At 39.6% G+C, this 12,027-nt stretch overlaps 1 protein-coding gene and 1 non-coding gene across 6 annotated transcripts in view; both read right to left on the bottom strand.

The window, feature by feature from the left end:
* Positions 1 to 5,601, bottom strand: part of MYH10 (myosin heavy chain 10) — a 199,968-nt gene extending 194,367 nt beyond the window's left edge. For 3 of the 5 annotated variants that reach the window (XM_056817529.1, XM_056817528.1, XM_056817531.1), the window contains exon 1: positions 4,919 to 5,025. The gene's annotated coding sequence lies outside the window, so the exon portion shown is untranslated. Of the gene's footprint in view, positions 1 to 4,918; positions 5,026 to 5,230 lie in introns of those variants that run through there. The other 2 variants (XM_056817527.1, XM_056817530.1) reach the window with 2 other exon arrangements.
* Positions 5,602 to 5,732: 131 nt separating this feature from the next.
* Positions 5,733 to 5,813, bottom strand: MIR7276 (microRNA mir-7276). The gene has a single exon (NR_127470.1). It is a non-coding gene; the product is annotated as a microRNA mir-7276 (primary transcript).
* Positions 5,814 to 12,027: the final 6,214 nt, after the last annotated feature.

The following is a 12,027-nucleotide window of genomic DNA, read 5'->3' as shown; positions in this document are numbered from 1 at the left end:
TAGTCAATAAAAGGATGAGAAAAACAGTACTGTATAATCTCAAAAATGATAGAATAATGTTTGAAGCCAAACTATCAAACATCACAATACAAATCTATGCTCCAACCAATGACGACAAAACAGGCCAGAGTTGATTAGTCTATGATGGCCTAAATATAATATCTTCTAGAACAATAGACAGAAGTTCCCAATATTATACAGGAGACAGCAAAAATATCTCAAAGAAAAAGAACAAGAAAGCAAAATGGCTGTTAAATGAGGTTTCATAAATAGCTGAAGGAAAGCAAAACATAAAGGAAAGAGGGAAAGCTATATACTCAATTAAATGTACAATTCCAGAGAATAGCAATAAGTATTAAGAAGGTTTTTTTTGTAAATAAGCAATGCAAAGAAATAGAACAATAGAATGGCAAAGTAAAGAGATCTCTTCAAGAAAATTAAATATCAAAGAAATGTTTCATGCAAAAATGGGCATGATAAAAGACAAAAATGGTAGAGAAATAGGCAGAAGAGATTAAGAAAAAATGGCAAGAATATATATAAGAAAGAGCTTAACATCACTGATAACCACAATACTGTGTTTACTGATCTTAGAGCCAGCCATCCTGAAGAATGAAGTCAAGTGGTCCTTAGGAAGCATTGCTGACAATAAGGCTAGTTTAAGTGACAGAGTTCTAGCTGAGCTATTTAAAATCCTAAAAGATGCTGCTGCTTAGTGTGGCATTCAATATATCAGCAAATTTGAAAATCTTAACAGTGGATTGGAAAATGTCAGTTTAAATCTCCCTCCTAAAGAAAGGCAATGCCAGAGAATGTTCAAATTGCCAAACAAACACGTTCATTTCACACACCAACCAAGTTATGCTTAAGATTCTGCAAGCTGGCTATTGCAACATGTAAACCAAAAATTACCAAAAGAGCTACCAAAATAGCAAGATTTTCAAAGAGGTTGAAACACTAGAAACCAAATTGCCAACATTTGCTAGATTATGGAGAAAGCAAAGGAGTTCCAAAAAAATATCTACTTCTGTGTCATTAACAACATTGAAGTTTCTGACTATTTGGATCACAACGAAATGTGGCAAGTCCTCAAAGAAATGGGAGTACCAGATCATCCTATCTCCTGAGGAACCCACATGCTGGTGAGGAGGCAAGATTTAGACTAGAACATGGAACAATTGAACAATACAAGGGCTGTATTGTTGTCACCACCTTTATTTAACTTGCATGCAAAGTACATCTTATTAATTTCCAGTCTGATTGAAAGGAGAAATATCAATCATATCATCTGTGTAGATAATGTCACTCTGATGGCAGAAAGTGAAAAAGAATTAAGAAACCTCTTGATAAGAATGAAAGGGGAGAGTGTAAAAGATGGCTTAAAGCTTAACATTAAAAAAAAAACCTAAGATCATGACAACTGATCTCATCACTTTCAAGCAAAAAAGAGGGAGAAGAAATGTTAGATTTTATATTCTTAGGATCAAAGATTACTACAGATGGTGACTGCAGCCATGAATTTAAAAGACCCTTCATTTTTTGGAAGGAAAGCTATGACAAATCTGGACAGCATTCTAAAAAGCAGAGGCATCACCTTGCCCACAAAGGTCTATATAGTCAAAGCTATAGTTTTTCTAGTAGTAATATATAGTTGTAAGAGCTGAGTTAGAAAGAAAGCTGTGTGGCAGAACTGACACTTCTGAATTGTGGTGCTGGAGAAGACTTTTGAGAATCCCTTACATAGCAAGGAAATCAAATCAGTCAACACAAAAAACATTCATTCAGACTATTCACTGGAAGATCCAATACTGAAGCTGAATTTGTTGGAAAAGACCCTGATGTTGGGAAATGTTGAAAGCAAAAGGAACAAGAGACCACAGAGAATGAGCTGGATAGACAGTGTCATGGAAGCAACATTAGCTTGGTTAAATTTTGGGAGATAATGTTCTTCCCAAATCATGAATATCTCATTCCATACAAGGTCTGTCCAAGGCAAACTCTAGAGAATCGCTTTTTTTGGACTTAAATCACATTGCTAATACATATTTTGCAGTCCAATAAAAGTCACTGATCTTATTTAGACAAAGTGCTAACCATGCCCTTACTTGGGAAATTTATTTTTTTAATCGAAATTATTTCACATTTATCCCTACTGATTTCTAGCCTACTAGATAGATACGGCTCAATTATCTAGCTTTTCAAGATCTTTTCAAATGCTATCATTATTAGCTAACCCTCACAACTTTTTTTACCTGTAAATTTTATGAGAAGGCAATTTTATGTCTTTATCCAAGCCACTGAAAAAATGTTAAGATTGAGTGAGAAAAAGAAACACAGACCCAATATAGGTATTTTGTATTAGTTATCTTCCTTAGGAAATAAGTCTCTAACTCTTAAGAAGCATAGTCTTAAGTGTTTTTGTAATTGCCATGAGATCTAGTACAATTCACTGCACATAATACTCAAAATATTGTGAAATTAATTCATGATATAGTAGACATTTTATTTTTACACAAATTATTTTTTTTTAATTTGAGAATAATTGAGTCTTTCCTTCCATGTTTGCATTTTCTAGTCAATCTGTCAATCTTTTACCATTAGACCAAATACAGAAAAGTTCTTTGCCTTAGTATAAGAAATGATCAATCCATAAACTAAGATGTTATTATATAGTATAATTTTGTTAAAACTTTCTATTTTCTTGAAAATGGTGGTGAAAATATTTTTGAAGTGGCCATAGGGGAAAAAAGTAAGCCTTTACATATAATTAAACTAGCACTTAATAAATTGCTTTTAAAACACTCAACTAAGAATCTTTATTTTATATTCATTCTCTCTCCATCCATATATAGAAAATTAACAGCTGAAGCTCTACATTACTTTATCTTCTATCCAAAACACACTTGCAATTTTTCTCTGTCATCCAACCAGGCTTTAAATTGAAATGATTTCCCTAAGGATCCCAAATAAAGAGCAATGCCCTCACAGGTTACATCCCTTCAAGTCTTCTCCAGAAGTAACAGACTTCAAGATGAAGAGATAAAATGCAGGAAATGGCCACTTTTCTAGGCCAAGTGATATTTAAATATCAAAAGCTTGAGACCAAAAGAATAGTTAAAGGATTCTTAGAACAAGGACCAATTATAAAAGGTTAATACAAGTTTTTTTGTTTTGTTTTGGGGGGGAGAGATGGCATCCATCAAGAATAATTCATTTAATTCAGACAATCCTTAGATTCAAAATCAAAATCACAATCTCAGCAAAGTTGTATATTTGGTATTTTATTATTCAGTTAAAACTGCAGGGAGGTCTTTGTTTCTTGTACAATCCCTCCCTCCACACACACCCTCCCTCTTTCTCTCCCCCCCCCAATCAACCGCAGTGATCCAGCAGGGAGCTGCAGAGTCTAAAAGAGATAACGGTGATGTTAGAAAGCTTGACACCCACACCAAACCTACCCATGCCCTCACCCTTGTCTGGGGCATTTCATTCCAGGCCACTGCGAAGGGCCTTCCACACCGTCACATGGGGTACAGAGGCTAGTTCACAAGCTCTCACAAATGTCCCAGTTTCAAACTGACCCCGACTCATGATTGATTAATTTGGGGGAGGGTTAGTAGGAAAAAGAATGGGGAGTTGGGCAACCTGAAAAGATAGAGAAGGCAGACTCCCGGCCATTCACACAAAAGAGATTCAAAAGCAAGGAATGACCCTCCCTCCCTCTTGGCCACCCAGCCTCCAAAAGCTGCCAGCCCCTTTTCTTTTAGAGACACCCCCCCCCCCAGTTCTCTCCCAGGCGAGCCATATTTTCCCGCCTCCACAAGGCCCTTTCCAAAGCACAGACTGCCCCATCCCAGCTTTCTTCCTTCACATTACACCTTAACCCTTCCTCCACCATCCAACACTCCACTCAATACACTAATAGTTCTACTTCTCAAGGATCAATCTTTCCCTCTCATCCATAGCACATTCAGCACATCTCCCCTCACCTGGTACCCGCGCTTTCCTCCGCATGGCTCTGTCCCCACCTCCCGACACTCCCAGGCTCTTTCGACCGTCTAATACCACCGAGGGCCTTAGCGCAGCCCAGCCCACCCAGAACTCCCCGGTCCTTTCCTCCCCACCACGGCCTTCCCCGGCCCGAGCCAGATCAGCGCCCCCACGGTCCTACCCAGAACCCCTTCCTCCCGGGACTCCTCCCAGCCACCAAATATCTACCCCCCCCCTTACACGCCCTCCACCGGCGCCCTCCCCGATAGGGTCCGCAGGCATCCAGACTCCCCTCGGAAGGCTCCGTCTGCCATCCTTTCGATGTTCCCTCCCCGCACTAGGATCCCTTTCCGCACGCGGGGCCCGCTTTCCTCCACGTCTCCCCACGGAACACACTAGGGGTCCCCTTCCTTTTGTCCGCCCGGCAGAGCCCCCCCCTTCAGGGGGTCCTGCAAACAACACCCCACATCCATTTAGAGCCCTCAACCTTCTTGGGAGTCCCCAGACCCGCCCAGGGTCCCCTTTAGGGAGCAGAAGATTTACACAACCTGGGTCTCTTTCTCGGGGGAACCCCCTCCCCCCGACAAATCCTGATATCCCTCCCCATCAGGGAGTCATTCCCCCAACCCCCAGCGTCCCCTTCCCAGGAGGGCCCCCTGCCCTCCGGTCATTTCTACGCGCGCGCGCACCCGCGTCCCCTTTCCTCGACGCGCCCGCGCCCCCTTTCCTCGCCACCCCCGCCTCTGCTCTCCACTGCCCCTCGAGCCCCTCTCCTTCCGCCCAGACAGAGACGACCCCCGCCCAAGCCCCCATCCTCACTGGGCCCATCCAGCACCCTCCCGCATGCCGGCGCTCCTGGCCCAACCAGTGCGGCAGCGGCAGCAGCGAAGAGCATCAAGGCTGGCTGGAGGTGCCCGCACCCCCTCACCTTGAGGCGCAGATGATGGCGACCGCAAATGCCCAGCAGCGACCACAGATCCGGCTCCTCAGACGAAAACCCACCGCTGCCTCCGCCGGGCTCCTTTAGCACTGCTGCGCCGCGCCGCCCCACCCACGCCCACCCTCATTGGGCCAGCCCCACGCCCATCAGCGCGGGTCCGTTGAAGCGCCCAACTCGGAGGCTAGACGTTAGCAACCCAGAAAAGCGATCCTTCCCCCAGCCCACCTCCCCCGCCCCCTTACCCATCACAAATAATATTCATTGGCTCGCGTTCAACGCCCTAGCAACTGGCGCCCGCACCTCACGGGCTTGCCGTGATGTCAGTCACTCGCCCCTAAGAGGGGAGGCCGGTGCAGAAGCTGCAGATGAGCTCAACCCTGCAGGCGCTGTGCTGCCAAGATGTGCTTCGGGCTTAGGAGGTGCGCTGCTGCACGGAGCCACGGGGCGCCGTCCCCGCCGTGGCTCGGGAAGCGGAGGCTGCGGCGATGCCCTGCGTGCTGCTGACTCTGGGATTCAGGCATGCAGCCGGCCGCGTTTCCTCCCATCTGAGACGACCAATCAATCCCTGCCAGCAGCTGGAGTTAGGGGAGGCTCAGACTGCAGCCCCCTCTCTTGTCCTTTCCCGCTCCCTCCACATTGTTGCCCAGCTTCCGCTCCTCCCTCCCCAGCCCCCACCCCGGGCTGTAGCCAGCGAATTCCAGCCTTGCCCCAGCTAGAGTTCGGGAGCTCCTGGCACTTTTACTTAGGTGTCCCCCAGTTCTTTCTGGGGAAGCTTCCCACATTAATGGGGCTTTGGGTTGTACGACCTTGCTCCCTGGGCTTACGGGCGGAATGGGGCGGGGCCCCGCTGCAGCTCCGCAGCTCACCTGCAGTGAAGGAAGGGCACGTCCTTCTCTTCCAGTCTTGCCTTTCCCGCGAGCCCAGCCTAACCAAGACCTATTTCTGACCAGATGAGCGGAGCTTTGCAGGGCAGATGGTCTTCTATGCTTTCCCAGTGTCGGACCAGTTTACAAAAAGGAGCCGCCCAAAATGGGAATGTCTCTTCTAATGGGGTATCCCAGATAAAAACATGAGACAGAAAGGGGGGGAAATCTGGTCCCAGAGATACAAATAATCATAATGCACAATAAAGATAAATTCCAGGATTGCTGCAACAGCCTCCCTGGTTTTCTCTGGATCCTTCCTAAGGAACTCCCAGACTAGAATTAATTGCACACTTTGTCCTGGGATGGGAGGTTTGGGGATCTTTCATCCGTGGTCTAATCTGGTGAAGTGGAAAGAGCACTGGACTCGGAAATCAGGGTAAACCCTAAATGGAATCCCATTGGCATTCCAAGTCAATAATTTGCTGTGTGACCTTGAGCAAAATACTCCTCCTTTTAAGGTCTCAATTTCCTCCAAAAAATGAAAGGATTAGTCCCTCCCAGAATTAACAAGTTTATAATATTTGTCCCGGAGGCATCTGGTTCCTACAAGAGCTTGGAGTCAGATCTACCTTTAAATACGGTTTATGCTACTTAATAGCATCTTTGTGATCTGGAGCAAATTATTCCCTGAACTTCTTCCTTAGCTGTATAACGTGAATAATATTATCTACTTACCCCACACGCTTGTCCCCAGGTCAAAAGAAATAATGGCTCCTAAATACTTAACCGTAGGTCGATTGTTGTCTTTTATTCATTAATATCATGTCCTGCCCCTCATCCTGAATGTCGTGAACTCCACATAAATATTTAATATTTTCAAAATCATAAGATCATAGATTTAAAAAAACTGGAAGATATCATCGTAGAAGACTGCCTTATTTTCATTTGAGTAAACTGAGGCCAGACTCCACTTCCTAGTACATAAGGCTTTCTTTCCGTGAACCTCTGACCCCAGCTACTTATGCAGACTCACCTCCTCTGGCTCCCCTTCACACACCCCATGCTTACAGTTCTCCACATAGATCCTGTACTTTCCTACCTTTCATGCTATTGCTCATGATGCCTAGAATGCCCTTTTCTACCAAAATTCTAACTACCCAGTTTCTGACCATTCCTTCAAGGTCCAGATCAAATGTAGCTTTCCTTATTCTCTATCAGAAGTAATCTCTACCTTACTCTGAACTCCCTTTGTAGGTCATTTAAAAAAGAAGAATGCTACCTTGAATAAAAAATTTTCATATATAAGTCTTTCTTCCTTCCCCACTAGAGTGTAAGGTGTTTGAGGTCAGAGAAGTATAATGAGGTAGTATACAAAAAACAAGAGGAGAATTGATAGATGAATGTCAAATACCAAAGAGGTCAAAGAGACAGAAAAAGGCAATTGGATTTGACAAGAAAGAAGCCATTTGTTGATTTTCAGGAATACAATTTCAATTAAGTCATGGGTTGTAATCAGGGGTGTGCTAATAAATATTTAACAGCAGCCTTTGAAAGGGAGTATACATGCCATATTTGAAAGTTTAATATGCATTATTATTTTTTCTATCACTTTCTTAAGCCTAGACAATCAACAAAATGGTCAAGCCCTAACCTGAATTCACTTTCTGGTCTTGTCACTAACTTGCTTTGTAAGACTGTGGGTATCATATTTTACCTGTGTAAGAAAACACAGGTTCCCCAGAATATCTACTCTGATGGGTTCAAAGTTTTTGGTAGGTCCATATTCATTCAAAACTATAATCCCCACATAACTCAAAACTGTGAGCCCCCCCACACCAAATGAGGCCACTAACTGCTATAATTGGAAAAACTTCTTGGAAAAAGAGTTCAGAAATGAGGCAGAGATTTTATCAATTTCTCTTATCTAATCTAGGTCCTTTATTTAGCAGCAAGCACCTCTCCAAATGAGTATTTACATAATAACTCAGCATCTGTGCTAGAGAATAGAAAAGAAAATCCACATATAAGACTTGGGTGTCCAAAAGACATTTATTAAGAGATAATCTTTATAGCTAGCTGAAGATAAGAATGGAATTCCATAAAACTCTAAATAAGCAATAAGATTGAAGTAATGATATGAAACTGGGGTTGTGTGGAAGCTCCAGAGGTTTCCCTTTTTGTATAGGAAAAAGTACCTTTTTTTTATTGGATTACAGGATGATGGTTGATAGGTAGCAAGCTATATTCGCTACATTGGCTTCCTAAGGTACCCTTTGAGATCTTTGAATGAAACAATTAGTTGAGGATTATGATGGTATGGGACTGGAATGTTCCCCAATTATCTTGCAACTTTGTCTAGGCCCTGCCAAAAAACACACACACACAAAAACGAAAGAAGGAAGGAGAAGAGAAGGAATGAATTAGTGAAAAAGCATTAAAGTAGTTACTATATGCAAAGCATTAAGACTGCAAATTAGAAAAGTAAAACAGTCCCTATTCTCAAGGAAATCATTTTAATAAAGGGAGACAACATATACAGAACAGTCCAATTATTGTACAAATGGTAAAGCCCCAATGTTAGGGCAAATGGCACAGGTAGATACTATTAAGTCATTATTGGAAAAAAAGAGGATATATTCTTGGCTGCTATAGGAATAAAAGCAAAAGCAAAGGATAATGAAGAGAAATGAAGCAAAGGATAAATGCCGATTATCTGGCAAGTAACCAGAGCTGTTCTCTCACGTAAAGGAATCAAAGATCTTTTAGAGGCATTAATAGCTTCCTCTTTGGGGATGCTAAATATAAAATGCTAATTTAAATTTCATGCCAAAGGAAAAATAAACTTCTACTACATAATGATACTAACTAGACCATACTTATTAATGTAGCTATGCTTTCCCCCCCCTTTTTTAATTTAATTTTTTTCAATTAACAAAAATCTATTTTGTCTCTTACCTACCTCTCTCCCCATGGAAAAGAATAAAAAGAAAACCTTTCCAGCAAATATGCATAATTAAGCCAAATTGCCACTCTGGCCATATCCAAAAAACTATATGTCTCAGTCTGCATTTGGAGCTCATCACCTATCAGAAGATAAGAGGCGTGTTTCATCAACAATCCTCTGGAATCATAATTAGTCATGGCATTGATCAGTCTTTCAAATATGTTTGTCATATATAAGTTATTTTTATGGTTCTGCTCATTTCATTCTGTACAAGTTCATATAAGTCATTTCAAGTTTCTCTGAAACCATCCCTTTTATTCTCTTTTGGCAAAATAGCCTATCACCGGATATGTATTTACTAAGCAAAGAGACTTTTTTTAAGTTCCAAATTCTCTTTCTCCTCCTATCAATTCCTGATCCAAGAAGAAGACAAGAATAACAAAACCTATTAAAGATATGTATGGTGATACAAAAATTCCACATAAGACGTAGTTGGTTTTTTTTTTAATACAAGAAAAAACAGAAAAGGGAAAAAAATTTAAAAAACAGTATACTCTTTGTGCATCAATTTTCTTTCTAGAGATGAATAGCATATTTTATTGTGAGTCTTTTAGAAGTATGGTGGATCATTATGTTGATCAGGGTTACTAAGACTTTTAGGTTGATTTCCTTTACTTTTGCTGTTACCATGTAGTTATTCTCCTGGTTCTGTTAACTACATTTTGCATCAGTTCATATAGACCTTCCCAGGATTTTCTGAAATTGTCTTTATCATTTCTTTTAATTCAATAGTATTCCAACACATTCATATACCACATTTTGTTCAACCATTCCCCAATCAATGGATATTCCCTCAAATACCAATTCTTTGCCACCAAAAAGAGAGCTGCTATACATGTTTTTGTGTATATCGGCCTTTCTTTTTGGATCTCCTTGGAAAATAGCTCTAGTAGTGGCATCACTGGATAAACTGTGCTTTTTGGTCATAGTTTCAAATGGCTTTCCAGAATGGTCAGACTAGTTCAAAATTCCACTGAAAGTGCATTAGCATGACTGTTTTCACATCCCCTCTAGGATTTGTCACTTTCCTTTGCTATTATCCTAGCCAATCTGATGTATAGGAGAAAGCACATCAAAGTTGTTTTAATGTGCATTTATCTGATTAGTGCTAATTAAGAATATTTTTTCCATGTGATTATTAATAGTTTTTATTCCTTCCTCTGAAAACTGTGTATTTGTAGCATTTAACCATTTATTTATCAATTGAGGGATGGCTCTCATTTTTACAAATTTTACTCAGTTCCCTGTATATTTTAGAAATAAGTCCTTTACCAGAAAAACTTGCTACAGAGATTTTTTCCAAGTTTCTTGTTTTTCTTCCAATTTCATTTGCAATGGTTTTGTTAGTAAATTTTAAAAAATATCACATAATCAAAATGATTGATTTTTATCTCCCATGAATCTCTGTATTGCTTATCTTTAACTCTCTATCTTTAATCATAAACTCTTTATCCATATATTGGATGGGTAGTTTCTTTCTTGATCCATTATTTCTGCTTATGATATCAACCTTTATGTGTAAATCATGACCTATTTTGAGCTTATCTTGGTATACAATGTAAGATGTTGGTCTATGCCTAGTTTCTTCCAATCCACTTTCCATTTTTCTCAACAGTTTTTGTCAAAGAGTGAGTTGGAAATTGGGGGTTTATCAAATACTGGACTATTATGCTCATTTGTTTCTGTAAATTAGGTACCTAATTTGATCCACTGATCAACCTCTTTATTTTTTTACCCAGTACCAAATTGTTTCACTGATTTCGGTTGGAGATCTGGTACTGCTAGACTCCCTTCCCAGTATTTTTTCACTGATTGCCTAGATATTCTTGGTTATTTGTTTTCCCAGATGAATTTTGTTATTTTTCATCCTAGTTCTATAAAGTAATTCTTAGGTAGATTAATTTGAATGGCACTAAACAAATTAATTTAGGTAGACTTGTCATTTCTATTATGTTAATTTAGTTTACCCATGAGCAGTGAATATTTCTCTAATTATTTAGCTCTGTCATTATTTGTGTGAAAAATATTTTTTCATATAGTTCCTCTTTATGTATCGGCAGGTAGACTTCCAAGAATTTTATACTATGATTATTTTAAATGGAATGTCTCTATTTCTCTTCCTCCTAGATTTTGTTAGTAATATACAGGGATGCTGATGATTTATGTGTGTTGTGGCTTTTTTTTTAATGTCTCGATACTTTGCTGTGGTTGTTTATTATTTTAATTAGTTTTTTAGTTGACACTCTCTGGTTCTCTAGGTAAGTCACATTATTTGTAAAAAGTGATCCTTTTGTTGCCTCTTTTCCTATGCTTATTGTTTCAAGTTCTTTTTCTCATCTTATGTCTTTAGCTACTATCTCTAACACAATATTGAATAATTTTAATGAGAATGGACATCCTTGCTTCACCCTTGATCTTATTGGAAAGGCTTCTAATTTATTCCCTTACAAATTATGCTTACTCTGGTTTCAGATATTATCATTTTAAAGAAAGTTCCATTTTTTCTCATGTTTATAGTGTTTAATTAAAGGAATGGGTGTGGTATTTTGTGGCCTTTTTCTACATCTATTGAAGTAATCATCTAATTTTTATTGTTTTTGTTATTCATATGGTCAGTTATACCTATAGTTTTTTCCTAATATTGAACTAGCCCTGCATTCCTGGCATAAATCCAGTCTGATCATAGTGGATGAGCTTTGTGATATATTGTTTTAATATCCATATTAGTATTTTATTTACAAATTTTTTCATCAATATTCACTAGGGAAATTGTTCTATAGCTTTCTTTTTCTGTTTTGACTCTCAACGGTTTAGGTATCAAGACTATATTTGATTTATAAAAGAGATTTGGTATGACTTTCTTTACCTATTTTTTCCAGATAGTTTATGAGAATGTTTGCATGTAAATCCATCTGGTCCATATATTGGATGGGTAGTTTCTTTCTTGATCCATTATTTATGCTTATGATATCAACCTTTATGTGTAAATCATGACCTATTTTGAGCTTATCTTGGTATATAATGTAAGATGTTGGTCTTTGCCTAGTTTCTTCCAATCTACTTTCCATTTTTCTCAAGTTTTTGTCAAATACTGAGTTGGCATTAATTTCTTAATTTCTTTTTCTAAGATAGGATTAATTTAAATATTCTATTTCTGTTCTTTTCATTTAGGCTACATATACATATATAGTGAAAATGCATCAGTTTCATTTAGATTGACAGTTTTA

The sequence above is a fragment of the Monodelphis domestica genome, chromosome 2 (genome assembly GCF_027887165.1).
Source record: "Monodelphis domestica isolate mMonDom1 chromosome 2, mMonDom1.pri, whole genome shotgun sequence".
Taxonomy (NCBI): Eukaryota; Metazoa; Chordata; class Mammalia; order Didelphimorphia; family Didelphidae; genus Monodelphis; species Monodelphis domestica.
Note: the sequence above shows the minus strand (reverse complement) of the source record. Positions and strands in the feature narration are given on the sequence as shown.